This window comes from Schistocerca americana, chromosome 2, assembly GCF_021461395.2.
Source record: "Schistocerca americana isolate TAMUIC-IGC-003095 chromosome 2, iqSchAmer2.1, whole genome shotgun sequence".
Lineage (NCBI taxonomy): Eukaryota > Metazoa > Arthropoda > Insecta > Orthoptera > Acrididae > Schistocerca > Schistocerca americana.
Window position 1 is genome coordinate 896,905,887 of NC_060120.1, and position 16,901 is coordinate 896,922,787.

At 40.2% G+C, this 16,901-nt stretch overlaps 1 non-coding gene across 1 annotated transcript; it reads left to right on the forward strand.

The window, feature by feature from the left end:
• Nucleotides 1–232: 232 nt before the first annotated feature.
• Trnat-ugu lies at nt 233–307 on the forward strand. Its single transcript has one exon. It is a non-coding gene; the product is annotated as a tRNA-Thr (tRNA).
• The last annotated feature ends 16,594 nt before the right edge of the window (nt 308–16,901 follow it).

Consider the following 16,901-nt stretch of genomic DNA (forward strand, 5'->3'; position numbering starts at 1 on the left):
TTCTTCTGCTTACATGGCAGACGCTCTATCCATCTGAGTCACCGAGGGCACAGAAGATAGCGCGACTGCAGGGACTTATCCCTTGCATGCTTCCCGCGAGACCAACATTCCCAACTGTCCACAACCTACATTCCTTTAGGAACATTACGAATGTAGGTTGTGGACAGTTGGGAATGTGAGTCTCACGGGAAGCGTGCAAGGGATAAGTCCCTGCAGTCGCGCTATCTTCTGTGCCCTCGGTGGCTCAGATGGATAGAGCGACTGCCATGTAAGCAGGCGATCCCGGGTTCGAGTCCCGGTCGGGGCACACATTGTCAGGAGTCCCCATTGAGGTATATCAACAACACCAGTTGGCAGCTGTGGGTTTCGATTAATTATCATTTCTTTCTAGAGAAGCTGCATGGTCATCATTGGTATCTATTCTTTAGGAACAGATACTATCTTCATATACTTCAGATTACCTTAGCAGACAAAATGACGTGCATGGGAGGTTTCTCTACGTGCACAAGGTAAAGGACTTTACAAGCTTGTGGGTGATCCAACACGCTGCAACAGAGATAAGCGTTGCTGAAGGCAAAGAGTATGAGAGAAAGTTGCTCTTACTCATTCACAGAAATTCGTGGGCTGATAAACTTACAGTTTCGTTAACCGATTTGCACTTGATAGAGAAGAGCGAGAGAAAAATGGATATGAGTTTCAGTTACTGAAGCAAGAGAACGAACATACTGGTAAACCTGAAACAGTACAGTACAATGAATTTAAGTTATGACACACGTGGCAAAGATTTCAGAAATTCGGAAATATTTTGGTACAAAGAACTGTGACTATGAACAAGCTCTGATCGCGATCTAACTAGCACTACGCCAATAAGCAGTTAGATTGCGTGTCGCCAGCATTGCCTCGTTGTACAGTTGCACAACGTGTCCCCACCGTCTCATAACATCTCCAACACGTCCAGACGCAGCTCGCCCTGTATTCAACTGCCCATCGTTTGCTTGTATACACCCCGGAGAGGACGCACTTTATGACTCACATTACGGCCAATCATGGGCCTAGCTTCAAGGCTCAACGCAATGGTCCAGTCAGCTCACCTCAGAAAGCGCGCCCTAGGATTCGCGTGTTCGTCCGTTTAACTGACAGATTTTCAAGATAGAACTCGAATCTTCTACGTCGAACTTCCAGCACTTCCAGCAACCAATGGACATACTCGCCTAAGAATTCGGCGGGGAAGACAGTTCCACCTACGCGATCCCAGTCATACGTATGCCAAGACAGAGAGGGCTGGGGTCCTCTGTCACCATTTCCCTCCTTGTACCTCGATTTTCTCTTGTTACTGTCCTGTCCATTTCATCGATTCAGCCGTCCTTTTCTAAGCTCAGAGAGAGCAGAAAATTGGCTTTAGCCCACAGCCAAACTAACGGATTTCATGCATGATAGGGAGTGTTCATGAAAGAGAGGCGGTCGACCATAAATGGAGGCAAAATGAAGTCTCTCACGGTCTGGTGACATTTCTGCTGGTTAACCTTTCGGGTATAGGCCTAAAGTCGTCGTTCACGAAACTCTGTTGTTCCTAACGTTTTGTCCAGAACTGCGCTGGACATCTTCAGAGGCATTATTCCTCCGTTGAGTCCTGCCGACTGATGGGTCGAAGTCTGAGAGCGACATATATACTGCAGAAAAAGGGGGAGTGGTTGGAGTTACACGTGCTAAGCGGAGATGATCCTTGTCAAAGATAAAAATTAACTATCAGTTGTCGTCTTGTCAAAGATGAAAAATTGTTTAGCGATTCTGTAGAGCTACTGTCCACATGTCGCAACGCTTCATGGTCTCTTCTTTGCCATTAAAGTTATCGCTATACATATAAATACAGAGATAATTTTTATAGGAAAGAAGAGACCATGAAACGTAATGATATATGGATAGTAGCTCTGCAAAATCGCTAAACAGATTTTTATCTTTGACAAGACGATAATTAAGTTTTACCTTTGACAAGGATCATCTCTGCTCATCACGTGCAACTGCAGCCACGTCCCCTTTTTCTGCAGTATATATGTCGCTCTCAGACTTCCGACCCGTCAGTTGGCAAGACTCAGTGAAGGAGCAACGCCTCTGAAGACGCCTAGCGCAGTTCTGGACGAAACTTTAGGAACGGAATATTTTCTTGGAAGACGATTTTATGCCCTGAAAGGTTTACTAGCATAAATGGAGAGTTACGATTAAATAAAACGCATTCCCCATAGATCGCTTCCTATAGGCAATGGTCCGAGTAGAAAATGATAAAGATGGCATATAAAAATGATAAAAGGATGATTATTTCAGCTCTCTCGGATACCAGATTTTGCCCTTTCTTCTACAATATGAGTGTCCTATCGACGCTCCCGTCTTGCAACGATAAGTGAGTTCACAAGACTACATGCGTACGTTCCTAGTTTGGCGAACATTCAGGCACTGTATATCACTTCACCTGGCCAGTTAATCCACCTGACGTTAATCACGCTGAAAATGTCTGGGACTATTTGGAACAGTGCGTGAAACACAGCAATAAAAATCTCTTAAGTTTGGTAGCTCTGCACGACCTACTCATTGCTGACTCGCTTCATCTAGGTATGGGACAACTGAGGAAACTTGCGCTTCCTCGCCGGACTGATTCCATTATCACGGATATAGGTGGTGTTACGCGGTGTTAGCGTGATGTCTGCTGGGGAGCGACTAATTTTTGACCAATATATTTGTATAGCAATGGATATCCATTACACGGTTAATGGCACATTATCACGTCGTTCACTCCAGTACAAGAAACCCTCCTTGACCGTTCCTCATCCGACAAAATATTTATTTCATTTGATCAAAATGGGAAAGGTTGAAAACTGCACCAAACAGGAAGAGTCATTATTTACAATTGCGATTCGAAAGTACCGTTGCTTCGCTGTAAGCCTGAGTTTGATTGCTGCTGGATATGCTCTCCCTTTTAAGCTGGACAGGCTATGAAAACGGACATTCATAGATATAGGTGCTGATGAAACAAAATGTGAAGGAAGAATAAGCAATTAAAAACTTTTAAAAATGAATTATACTGTAATTCTTTTCATTTGCGGTTAATGTCCCTTTAGATGAGCTTTCTTTAATTAGGGTGGTTGAGAACAGTAGTGAGTGCTACAAATAAAGGAAATAAAGGAATATACATGGCATTCAAACTGATGGAGCACAGCAATCAGTCGTTCTTTCTTTTCAGGCTTTATTAAAGCAAATCTAGATTTCGACTAGTGCGTAGCCATTATCAGTCCACTATTTGCTAGTTTCAGTGCGTGTCCTAGTACGTCAGTCCCCTTTCGTCTGAGCTTCTGTCACAGTTCATTTAAGACTCACAGCAATCGGTCTTGAATGAACTGTGACAGAAGCCGGAACAACAGGGGCTGATGTACTGGGACATACACTGAAACTCTGAAACAGTGCACTGATAATGGCTAGGCACTAGTCGAAGTCTAGATTTGCTTTAATAAAGCCAGGAAAGAAAGAACGACTGACTGCTATTCTCCATAATTTTGAAATTCATATCACAGTCGTTTAGTGCATTCCATATTCCTAGCGGAAGGTAATTTGATGAATATACATGGCCTAGATTACTTTTGGTAAAATAAATAGGATTAAGTTTGTAATGTGTTTGGAAATGAAAGTTTCAATGGCTTACGGTACTGACGTGCAAGACTATGAGACAGTCTTTGACTGCATTAGAACTGAGAGCAATCGAGAGGTGCATAATAAGCACGCAGAAAAACAAAAAGTGAAGCAAATAATAGAATGGACCGAGAACATAATTATGACTGATGACAATGAAGTGGAGTTGTCAGGACACATAGCCAGACAATGAATGGAAAATAAACCAAGGAGATTATTTGCGGCTTTCAAAGATAAGAAGCCACCGAGATGACGTCGTAATGGAAAGTGGATAGCTGTTACAGTAAAATTTAGGAAGAATATTGACAATTTTGTCTGAAGACGATGAGGCATGACAAGGTATAGAGAAGTCGAATCTGGAATCCTTAATGACAGCGATCAATTTTTATGAAAATGAAAAATTTGGGGAAAAGGAAAGGTTTCTTTTGTCTTCTGTTGTACGAGATAAAGATCAAAAGCAGAAGTAACAACGCTTCGCCATAAGAAACATCAGAATGACAACTAAAATACGCGAAGAACCCCAATAACACTAAGTCGCAATAAATTCGCAAAGTAACTACAAAACGCTTCTGAGTTACGTACACGTCGCAGCGTTTTTTAAATCCGAAATCCTGTGTTTCGCAAATTTTTTTGGTACATTTCTGTTTATCTATAGACTGGTACAATACTACTCATGCTGTAAAGAAATAATAGGTGAAGTATTAGGGATAACGCATCATTATAAACAAAGAAAGAGAAGTACCTGAATGTAAACTGGAGGCCTTCAACATATCCCTTTTGTGAAGCTTGCAGTGTGCGGAAGGTTGTGCTTAACTGTGTGAAAGATGTTCATTTATGTGAAAAATTTCTTGCAGTGTTTGGGCCTAGTGAACTTGGAATTGTAGTTTATATACATACACCGGAATCAAATTAGTATCCATATATCGTCGGTTAATGAAATACGCTTTTTCTACGACAGAAATTCCTCAAAAATTTTAACTGAAGATGGGGGCTGCGACTTCTAGATGAGTGCAAGGAAAATATTTTACTATGGGACGAGTAACGTTTCTGCCTCAGTTGTCGTCCACGTCATACCTTAAAGACGTCTTCTCAGAGGACTGAGTTTCAGGTAACAAAACGAAGCACAACATAGACGCTTACGACTTGCAAAAAATGGTGACGTCCGCACACGAACGATGTTACGACGTTCTGTTCAAACTAGTGAACAGGCAAACTGTGATTTCCTTCAAGACAGCAAATGCCTGGAACAAGACACGTTCGTGTTGGCAGGCGTGGGTCAGCTTGAAGGTAAACAGAATTGGGTCGCATGGATGGGCACAGAGCTTTTATAGCTTTGAACTTACCGTTCCATAGCGAACTTCCGACCAAAAAATTGGGCTGTTGCCAACTACAGGAAAGAGCAGCGACCTACAACTACCTGCTGTGACGTAGGTAAGCCACTAAGTCTTGTGGTAACGCCATTAACACGTTCTGGCTCAGTTCCAATTATCGAAAAGCGGTCCTTACTGTCTCCCTTCTCCACCACGAGGAAGGAGAAAAAAATCGTTTAACACTTCGAGAGTTTTCAACGGTTGCCACCTATTCTCAGCAACAATCGATATTTTGCCGAAAATACGTGTTTAAAGTCGATGGTAGGCATAAAATATCGTCCGAAGTCGTACTAAATGCTTGCTTTGAAAATTATTTTATACAGTTAGTTCAGAAGCCCACTCGCAGAGTAAATGATTGAGAAATCATGCTCGGCCTCTTGGCAACAAATAATCCCGAGGAAATGGGGACCATTATGACGGATACATGGATTAGTGAACGCATGGTCGTTGTAGCGAAACTGAATACTATAACACCCAAACCCACCAGAAATGAACACAAGATACACCTATTTAAAAAACTGACATAAATTCGTTTGACGTCATCCTAAGAGACAGCCTCTATTTGTTCTGATCTGTCTATGAAGCAATAGACCAAATGTGGCTTGGATTCACGGAAATAGTATCGACAGCAATGGTGAGGTTTATACCAAATAAATCCCTCCCGTGATGCACAAAAGAGATCAAAATATTGATGCAGAAGCAAAGAAAAACATGCCAAATTGAAAGGAAAATTTCCAAGATTGGCGAAGTTTTACATAAGCTCCAAATTTAGCGCGAACTTCATTGCGATGTGCTTTTAACAGTTCCCGCAACGAAAGTCTGCCTCTGGACGAAAAGCCAAAGATATTCTTGTCGTTAGTGAGTATACTAGCGGCAAGATGTGATCAATACCATCACTGCGCGAAACCGGTGACGTGCCACGGAAGTGGAGTTACTAAATACGGTTTTTCGAAATTCCTTGACCAAAAAAGACAACGTAAGTATTCTAGAATTCGAACCAAGAACTGGTTCTGGCGCTGCAGTCCGGAACCGCGGGACTGCTACGGTCGCAGGTTCGAATCCTGCCTCGGGCATGGGTGTGTGTGATGTCCTTAGGTTAGTTAGGTTTAAGTAGTTCTAAGTTCTAGGGGACTTATGACCTAAGATGTTGAGTCCCATAGTGCTCAGAGCCATTTGAACCATTATGAACCAAGAACTAACGGAAGTATTCTAGAATTCGAACCAAGAACTAACGGAAGTATTCTAGAATTCGAACCAAGAACTGCTGCCAACAAGGTGTGACTTAGAAGCAGATATCCTCGATGTAGCAAAGCTGCTTAAAACACTCAATAAAGGGCAGTCCTCCGGTCCCGACTGTGTACCAATTAGACTCCTTTCAGAGAATGCTAACATAACAGCTCAGTACTTAACAATCATATAAAACATCTCGCTCCACGAAAAATCTGTATTTAAAAGACTGGATAGCTACTCAAGTCACACCAGTACCCAAGAAAGCAAATGGGAATAATTCGATAAATTACGGACCCATATCACTGACGTCGATTTGCAGTAGGATTTCGGAGCATATACTGTGTTCGAACATTAAGAATTACATCTAGAAAAACGATCTGTTGATGTACAGGGAGCACGGATTCAGAAAATATCGTTTTTGTGAAACACAATTAGGTCCTTATTCGCACGAAATAGTGAGTTCTGTCGACAGTAGATCTCAATCTGGTTCGATATTTCGAGATTTCGAAAAGGCTTTTAATACTATTCCTCACAAGCGGCTTATAATCACATTGCGTGTCTATGCAGTTTCGTTTCAGTTATGTGACTAGATTCGTGATTCCCTGTCGGAAAGATCACAGTTCGTAGTAGGTTGACGGAAGGTCATCGAGTAAAACAGAAGCGATATTTCGTGTTCCCCATGGATGTTTTATCTGCCCTCTGGCGTTCTCAATCTACATAATTGATTTAGGAGACAATATGGGCATTCCTCATAGAATGTTTGTAGGTAAGCTGTCATTTACCGTCTAGGACAGTCATCAGAAGCTCAAAACCAATTGCAGAATCATTTAGACAAGATACCTGTATGGTACGAAAAGTGGCAACTGACCTTAAATAACGACAAGTGTTAGGTCATCCACATGAGTACTAAAAGGAATCCTTTAAACTTCGATTACACGATAAATCACAAAAATGTAAATTTGTCAGTTCAACTAAATAGCTAATAATTACTATTAGAAACAACTTAAAATGGATCGATAGTAAAGATGATATTGTGGGGAAGGCAAACCAAAGACTGCGATTTATTGGAAGAACAGTTAGAAGATGCAACAGGTCTACTAAAGAGACTGTCTACTCTATGCTTGTTCATACTCTGCTAAAGTCTTGCTGTAAAGTATGAGACCATTACCAGAATGGATTGACAGAGGACACCGCAAAAGTTCAAAGAAGGGCAGCTCGTTTTGCATTATCGCGGAATAGTGGAGAGAGCGTCATGGATATGAGACGCGATCTGGGGTGGTAGTCATTAAAACAGATCTGTTCACGACATTTCAATCTCCAGCGTTCTCCTCCGAATGCAAAAATACTTTGTTGACATGCACCGGGAGAGAGAGAAATAATCATTGTAATAAAATAAATCAGAGCTCACACGGAAAGATTTAAACGTTCGTTTTTGCCGCTCGTTTTTAGAGAATAGAACGGTAAGGAAATAGTGTGAAAGTGGTATGACGAACTGGAAAGCATTTAAATGTGAATTGCAGAGTAGTCACGTGCATGTAGAAGAAATCAGTTTAAGAGAATTCTGGAAACATGAACAGCCGAACGGTATTTGAAACCAGACCCTCCACAGAGGGAGTCCCGTGCCATTACAATTGCACTGCCTCATTCTGTCTTGGAGTAAGTGTTTCCATAAAACTTATTGATTAACCTTCACTTACTTCCCGACAATGGACAGTGCTCAGTGTATGTTAATCTCTTTCTTCTGTACTGGATTTCTTTGGCTGGAATGCTACTATTATTGAAGTTCGGATTACTGTGTCTCATTTCTTTAGAAATCTGACAGCAGACGGTGGAATCTATGATATTGGTATTGCTACCTAACATGCGTAAAGATGACAAGATGGCGCTCTATCACGCGATGCCTGTTGCTCAACCGGAATTAGGAAAACATGACATAGAACCTCTTCACATGAACCAGCTATCGCAGACAGACTGCTTGTTCTCCACACTAGTAATCAGGGGAGAAGGAAGATGTGTATCGTCATGATTTCATGCAAATTTCATGCAAAGAATTATATAAAACAGCAGTTGAGACTATTTCAAACTTGCACGTTTAAGGCTTTGTGGCGCTTTTCAATAAATTTATAGAAATGGGAAAATTTGTCTGGTTCCAAAACATAGCGTCAGAACCATTGTATAGCAACTTGTTGTACATACTCTTGGAATAAATGGTAAAACTACATTTAATCATGGATTCTCTCAAGATTGTTATTTCTTGTGGTGAAATGTCACTGCACAGACTTAGATATACGGCGCCATTTAATGTCAGGCGTCTCCTTTACTGAAAAATGCTGTGCCCACTGCCGTTAAGTTCTGGATTACAACTTTACTTAACTAAAAAAAAGCTGTTTTGACATAAATTTTAACGTAAAAATATCGACATTAAAGCTTCAATAATAAATCAAAGCACTTTGAATGTTTGGGGTCTTTGATAACATTTCAGGTTTTCATAAAGTTCTCTGAGTTTGGGTCCAACAACTGGAGCACATCTAATGGATGTCGCTTCTCTTCTTTAGTGATACTAGGTGGTCTAATATAGAGTACATTTTTTTCGTTTGGCTGACTCATTTACTTCAATTCGAGACTCGTTCCTGAGAAGAGGAATGAAATAAGATTTTCACCAAATTTTCAGACGAATGTAACCTACTGATCTGGTGTAATTACATTTTCCTGAAAACATATTGAGACTCAAACTCAGCTTTGATATCCTTAGCGAATGTAACTTACTTCGTTCGTTTTGATATACATGGACAGATTCATACGATCTAATGTTATGCGTCATTGTCAACTATCAAACATTCTCTTGACTGATACCAGTTTTGTTATAATGTTTTGTCACATTCATGTTCAATTTACATACCTTTAAGACTAGGCTATATTCTTTAAACAGTAAACAGTATCACTGCATTCCATTAAGAAAATAGCTCATAGCCACAGCAGCATTACCGTAGTCATTTACAGTATTATTCCATTCATCTTTTTTGGAAGTTGTTACCCAGGGACCAAACTGATGAGTGCTTTAAATAAATGTCGCAGAGTATCGTACTTCTAATATCTTTCCACTGGTCAGTGTGAAATTTACTTTATCGTATTTTATTCACGATATATTGCGCACTAGGACTGACATTCATACAGCTACTGTTTGCCATGTTACTACGCTATACAACGTTGTTGCAGCGGACACTATGCAAAATACCTTACTGCGGTCACTTGTATTTCTGCACGCAAAGCAACGCTTTTTTAATAAAGGAGGAAATACATATCACTCAAGTACTCAAGCATTTCCGTGATTTTGTTTGACCACCGTGGGTAAGAAGGAGACGGCACTTTATTATAACGACGGCACAGCATAATGAAGCACATTCAGCACATTCTAAATCTACATCTTAGCTAAAGTTTCAGGCCCAGCCCCTAATTTACCACAGGAAGTGTCCCAAGTAACTAGAAGCTGGAGGGATTTTACTTAAATATTATAGCACATCACACTTGCGACAAAATCTTTGCAGGCCTGTTGCTCAATCCATGTTGGTCTGCGTGAAGAAAGCCAGTTCCGTGTACATGCTAACACTACTATTTCAATGCTTCATATTGATTTGTAGAGACACGGTCAAGCTTGTACGCATTAGAAGTTAACTGCAACAAAATGATGTTTCACTCAGCATTACTTATAGGCGAAACCTTGTGCGAAAGGGAGCTTAAGGCTCCAGGCGGAAAAGACTCTGGCTTATTAAGTGCGGCCGCTTCGCGGGAGCACAAACTCAGGCTCGTAATAAGCCCCTTGTAACTCTCGGCGCAGCCATTAAGGCTCTCTCCTTACACCGACAAATGTGTCTTGAGGCCAAAGTGCAAACTTCGTTTTCCTACCTCGCGTTCTACTCTGCATAATATTCGTAAAGTGCTTTTTGTTCATCAGTGTAATCAAACACATTTAAGACTTCACTCTCATCTCATTATAAAGATACACCTTCAGGCCAGTAATGCTTATTAAAATCTTGATATTGCTAGTGAGAATTATTATGTAGCTGTTCTCGTATCTTGCCAACATTCACTTACGAGAAGGCCGACGACATATGTCATTTCCAGCGCAAATGTATATATCACGAATGAAACGTATACCAGATGCCCTACGGAGTTAATATTTTATACCAACGTTGAGACAAATATGTGAACGAATCGAAGATTTTATTTCAGATAAAAATTAGTCAGTCGGTCACTACTGAGAACCACAGGAAAAAGGACAAAAAAGACGCTACGACGCGATGGCTTCAAGAAAGTGTAATAACACTGCAATTTGCGTTTTATCCCGCAGGAAACAGTACAGGATCGTAGATATAAGAAAGCCATATTGACGTGAGGCGTTGCCTGAAAGCATTGAAAGCAATGATTCACAGCAAGATGCTGTGGTCAGAACTGGAAACTTAATCTGGGCACAAAATGTCGAAACATAACGACACTACTTGCTGGGAGACTGATAAACGATTCGTAGCACTGTGTTGAGTTAGTAAATATTGTAAACAAGCATAGAGTAGGAATATCTATATAGTGTTATCTCCGTACATACAAAAGTATATTGCAAAAATGGTAAACTCTATTGTCATACCCTTCATTATCAGGGCAACAGGCATATTCCAGCAGGATAATCAAAGACCCTACAGGTTCCTACCGCAAACGCCTTGAGTAATGTGCGTGCATGGATCCTTGGCTAGCCTGATCGCTCCCCTGATTTTTTCAACCACAGAGCATATCTAGGATAAAACAAAAAGGCTTATAGCATCATACCAGCTTTCAGACAGCAGTCTGTTTGTACAACTGACATGGAATGTGTCTCAGTCATAGAACGATATTAGTAAAGATGACATTCTAGGCTGTTTGCTTCCATGCCACAGTAAGTGCAAGACTGTTAATCAGCTTGGTGGGGTCACACCTCATGCTGACTTTGATGATGAGTATTAGTTCCGAATGAAATGAAGAAATCGTCTTTTAATGATTTATTCATTATGTAACGAACGTCTCCACGAAATTGAATAATGCTTCATGGTGTTGCACTTTCCATTTACGTCAGTGGAATTCCTTCTATTTGGGGTTTTTCATGTTCATTATACTAAAGGTGACTTTCTGATGTGTAAGGAACATCAAAAGAAATGCAAACGTTACTGAAAATATTCTAAATGCTACATAATCTGATATTTAGTGCGTTAGTATTTATTTCTTGTAGTTCACAAATAACAAGCAAGGATAATATACATCATTCATACAAGAAATTGTTAAATTATAAAGAGTTCATTAAGATACTTGGTCCAAACGAAGCACTTTGGAAGAGAAAAAGCATGAAAAGTTTAATCATTGCTAACACACTAGATTCACAGCCGGCGACTTCGTGCCCCATTATTTCCTAATTGAACATATTGTTTCATCTGTAGGTAATGTGAATGCAGGTGCATTTGTATTGAGGATGAGGTAACGCTATGACCTTAACAGCGTACGGGTTCCCGAACCATAAGACTTACTTTTCATTGTGGCTGCCTTTCGCTGCAGCAAACAATGTCTCGGTACAGCAATTGAATAGCACGAACACCAGACATAATGCTGCGCAGCTTGTTTGTATTTATCTCTTACACTGCTGACACCTCGCTGACACCAACGTAATTGCAATCTAAACACATATACTATTACCATACTGAGGCACGTTTAATCTCACCTTGAACCTTTCACAGTCTCAGGAAAGGTGTAACAAGTGAATAAGCTGAGCTAAGCAAGCAGCTGTGCGGTATTTACTACTTCTTCACCCATCCTGCAACTCAAGTCTTTTTATCAGCAGCTGTGTGAACTAAATAATGAGATACAGATGTAGGCGGAAAAGGCTATGGATCCTTGTGGAGGGAAGAAGACGGGGTCTGGACGCAGAGTCTTTGTGCAGTGACTAAGAGTGGGAAATGAATGAGCAGCGTAGCACTAGCCTTTTCCGCTGTGAAATAGCTTCTTTGTAAAGCAGTATTTTACACTAGGGACAAACCGAATGAGGTAGCACTGTTTTAACTAGGCAACCATTGTATAAGGAATAGTGGAGGCTACAGTCTTCATCTGACCATCCCGATTTAGGTTTTCCTAAATTACTTCCGGGACGGCTCCTAATATAATGCCACAACTTGTCACGTCTCCTGGCAAGACATTTACAAAATCGGTATAATACATAAAAATTATAATAAACATTTACCTGTATTATTATTATTATTATTATTATTATTATTTCATTACTGAATGAATGGTTGTAGGTTATGTACAAAAGTAAATAACAATTTTTCATTTTTGTGTTTGTGCAATATTTATGTATTTATATTTCACAAATAACGTCTGTGGTCGGCGAATGTATGTATCGAAGCAGACAATGATAATTAGAAATAATTACAAAGATGCATATTAAATTGCCTATAAATAGTGGAGGTTAAAACATTACTGTCTCTGTCTTCTTGTAGCCGTTAAAGTTGTTAGAGCCTGTGACGCTCCCTTGAATGCTTAGATAACCTTCGTTTGTCCTTTGATCGAGAAAGACGCAATTGGAGGTTGATATTTTTAAAAGGTGTGTACTTTCAGTTTATGTTGATTTTTTGAATATAGAAATCGTTAAAATTATTATCTGTAATAATATGCCCAAGATTTCATTCCACATTCTTAGCCGTTTCCAGCATATTAGAAATTTCTCATGACGCAGAGCCGTGCAGCGATCGCGGTAACCGCTCTCGCGGCAGATTCAAATTAAACTGAATGAAAGCAGTTTTCACGCAATATAGCGGGCATGTAACGGTGCATTAAAATTATCTCTTTCAGCTTCCTGGAGACTTCAGAGGGATATTGTGGATTTTATTATGTCATTTTCTGGTGGACATGGGCAGCTGCTGTTATGTTATCAGTTACGTAATTAATTCATGAGTGATAAAATTTTACTTGTGTGTGACCAAAGACTGCTGTGTTAAACCTGTTCTGGCTAATAACATAAAAATCATATTTCATCCTTTTTTAGTTTCATGCTCTCATGTTAGTCATGGCAGTTAATAGTGTTCATATATTTTTAAAAAATCCACTGCAGCTTTTACGTTTAGTGAACATCACATACTGAAACTTCCGTACAGATATCAGAGTAATTTTCAGTGCATTCAAGAGATGAAATAACGAAAGTCATTTTTTTATTCCATAATTAGTTACAGTAATGATACCAAGTTCCATATCTAACGAGCCAGATCAATGTTATATAAAAATAGTTTGCAAATTAAAGATCGTACGTCCACAGCAGGAAATCTTTCAGTGTTCTGCGTATTCCCACATAATAGGTCAAAATGCATAAAGTGAAAATATTTTCAACTGCAGAAAATAAGAGTGAGAATCGTATTTTATCTGTCGTGCTCGCAACAATAAGCAATATAAAATTAATTAAAATATTATGCCATATAAACTGCATAGAAAGAAAAAAAGGTGTGCGGGGGGGATTACGTGACAAACTGACTACCTGTTTCAACCTAATCAAACTAGACCTGTAAGTGTGTAAAAGCCTCTATATATGAATTACGTAACTTTTATTGTTCTTAAATTGTAATACAAGACACGTCAAATATCCTTGAAAAGGTGATCTATGGGCGAATAAAACTACTACTACTACGAGCTTCGTAGATGTGCTTTTTATTACAGTAGCAGATTTGCTGTGTTAACAGGGGATTGTCACTTGTGACTTTCAAACTCAAGCGCACTTTACCCCAAACTGGTGTCATTATTCGTTGGCAGTTTTGCTCAAGACAAGGGAGCTAATGCTTATGTGAAGGAAATGACAGCTGAAGAAATGGACCTGACGATGTTTATTGAACTAAGAATGAACTCTATCGTTTCCTGGGAAATTGGAGCGTATGATACTGGTGTGACTTTATCACTTTTATATCTTTGAATTGTTACCCAGGAATCATTTTATTTCTTACGATTCCAGGGAATTATGCAAAGAACCTGCTGTAAGTTACACGGAGACTTATAACGATATACGTTTCTAGTTCAGTGGTCGGATCTTGGAATTTACCTACGTTAAGCGCAATAGCTTTGTCTCAAGGAAGTGAACAGTTCTGTCATAGTTCTTGGGACTGATCTTACAATTTCCAAAGATGTATGAACACTGTCGAGCTGCAATCTATCAAAAATCTGCTGGATTTCACTATTATGCGAAATGTATCCATAGTAATCGCATGTATCCATAATAATCCCCCATTAAATTACCAGTCATTAACTGCTTCTGAGATACGCACTCGACCAAATTTACCTCACTGATTATCGTAAATTCGTGAGCTTGTTACAGTTACTTGTGAAATTAGAAATGTGCAGCATCTAGCTCAGTGGCTGGTTACATATCATGCTCAAAAAGCGAGAATAAGGTTGTAGACAACACATGCTTTGTCAAATTTGGCTGAAATTTATATCTAAGAAGACTGTTTTAGGGAGCTGTCACTTAATGCAGACCACACAGGTCTATTCAGAATTCTCCAGTTTTCGTAAAATGTTCGTCTTGTAGCACCAGTAACGTCCTAATTCGCATACTGAACTATATCCGTCTCTTGTGTGAATGATACAAAACAAAGGATTTAATTTGGCGCGTTTGGACAATCCTATTTCAAGACTCTCAAATCTGAGTCGCGATACTCGTATCGGACGAATTGGTGACTATTTACAATGAGTACACGCATCCAAGGAGCGAAATACTCTGGGAGGTCCACGGTGTAATACGTACTCGTATTTTGCCGCTAGAATGGAACTTGTAATGATCGTTGACCCCGGTGACGTTTAGGAAGAATTCAGTCACTTTTTTCTCTCTTGGTATCCCTCCAGTTCTCTCTGAATAACATAACTTTAAACAGTCTAAAGAAACTTCCTGGCAAATTAAAACTGTATGCTGCACAGAGACTCGAATTCTGGATCTTTGCCTTTCGCGGGCAAGTGCTCTACCATCTGAGCTAGCCAAGCACGACTCACGACCCGACCTCACACCTTCAATTCTGCCAGAAGATCGTCTCCTACCTTCCAAACTTCACAGAAGCTCTTCTGCGAACCTTGCAGAACTAGCACTCCTTGAATGTTTAACCTGCCAGGAAGTTTCATATCAGAACACTCTCCGCTGCAGAGTGAAAACTCATTCCAGTCTAAAGAAGGTTTTGATAAGTGATAGCAAAACTGTATTTGTGCGAACAAACCATATGATTCTACCCACCATTACAATGTTTATTACATCATTATGTCTATTAGTCGTTCACTCTGTGAAGACCCTCGGCGCCATGGATGATGGGAGCAGCTGTTTCGATATAAACTGGAAGTCGTATATGACTTCTGCCCAATATTCACTTATTTCTGGTCGCAAGCAGCTTCAGCTCTCAGCAATGCAGAACATGGGACACTGAATTTCTTCAAAACCGTATCTCTATTGTGAACGGACTTTAGTAATATCTCCAGTTCTTTCTCTCGCAGGTAGGAGAGGGTCCGATGTTGCCCTTGTGGTGTCAAATGGTAAGAAGGGGCGCGTGCTGCAGAACGAGATGCTATTCTGTCAAGGAATTGCTCCATTCGTCTAGATATGAATAAGGATGATCGTCCAGTTAACAAATTACAATGCTCATCCCTTACATCTCTCTTACATGATATTACTGCCCTCGCTTCGAGAGTTAACAATCATCAAAGAGTCGTTGCGAAGAGGACATTTTCATCGGAAATTCACAGCATTTACGAGTACAGTGCGGTACATCTTCAATCAATTTTTTTTTTTTGTTCTAAAACTACAAAGCTGCAGAGATCCAAATCTTTCTCGCTGTTTCTTAACAATTTTTACTCCTTGAAACTTTTTCTTTGTATGACAGATAACATCCTAAAGTTAAGTGCGTTTTTACACAGTCTCAACGCCAGCCAGTCTTCATTTTGCTACTGGCTTTGAGCACCCGAAATTTTTACCAGAAGTATTTTATCTACTGTAAAACTACTATATTATTTAAGGTGGGTTATGTAAATGATAGTGAAATACTATATACGATATGACACAGTTGAAAGTAGCCCGCCTCGCCTTTGAATGCGAATGCAATACGATGTGCATTCACGTTCTAAGGCCTCCCATTTTTTCTCTAATTAACTACTCACCTGAAATCGATGTAACTGGCGTTACTTCTCGACGTAATCGCCCTGCAGACGTACACATTTTTCACAACGCTGACACTTTGATTCCATGGCAGCGGCGAAAGCTTCCTTAGGAGTCTGTTTTGACCACTGGAAAATCGCTGGAGCAATAGCAGCACGGCTGGTGAATGTGCGACCACGGAGAGTGTCTTTCATTGTTGGAAAAAGCCAAAAGTCACTAGGAGCCAGGTCAGGTGAATAGGGAGCATGAGGAATCACTTCAAAGTTGTTATCACGAAGAAACTGTTGCGTAACGTTAGCTCGATGTGCGGGTGCGTTGTCTTGGTGAAACAGCACACGCGCAGCCCTTCCCGGACGTTTTTGTTGCAGTGCAGGAAGGAATTTGTTCTTCAAAACATTTTCGTAGGATGCACCTGTTACCGTAGTGCCCTTTGGAACGCA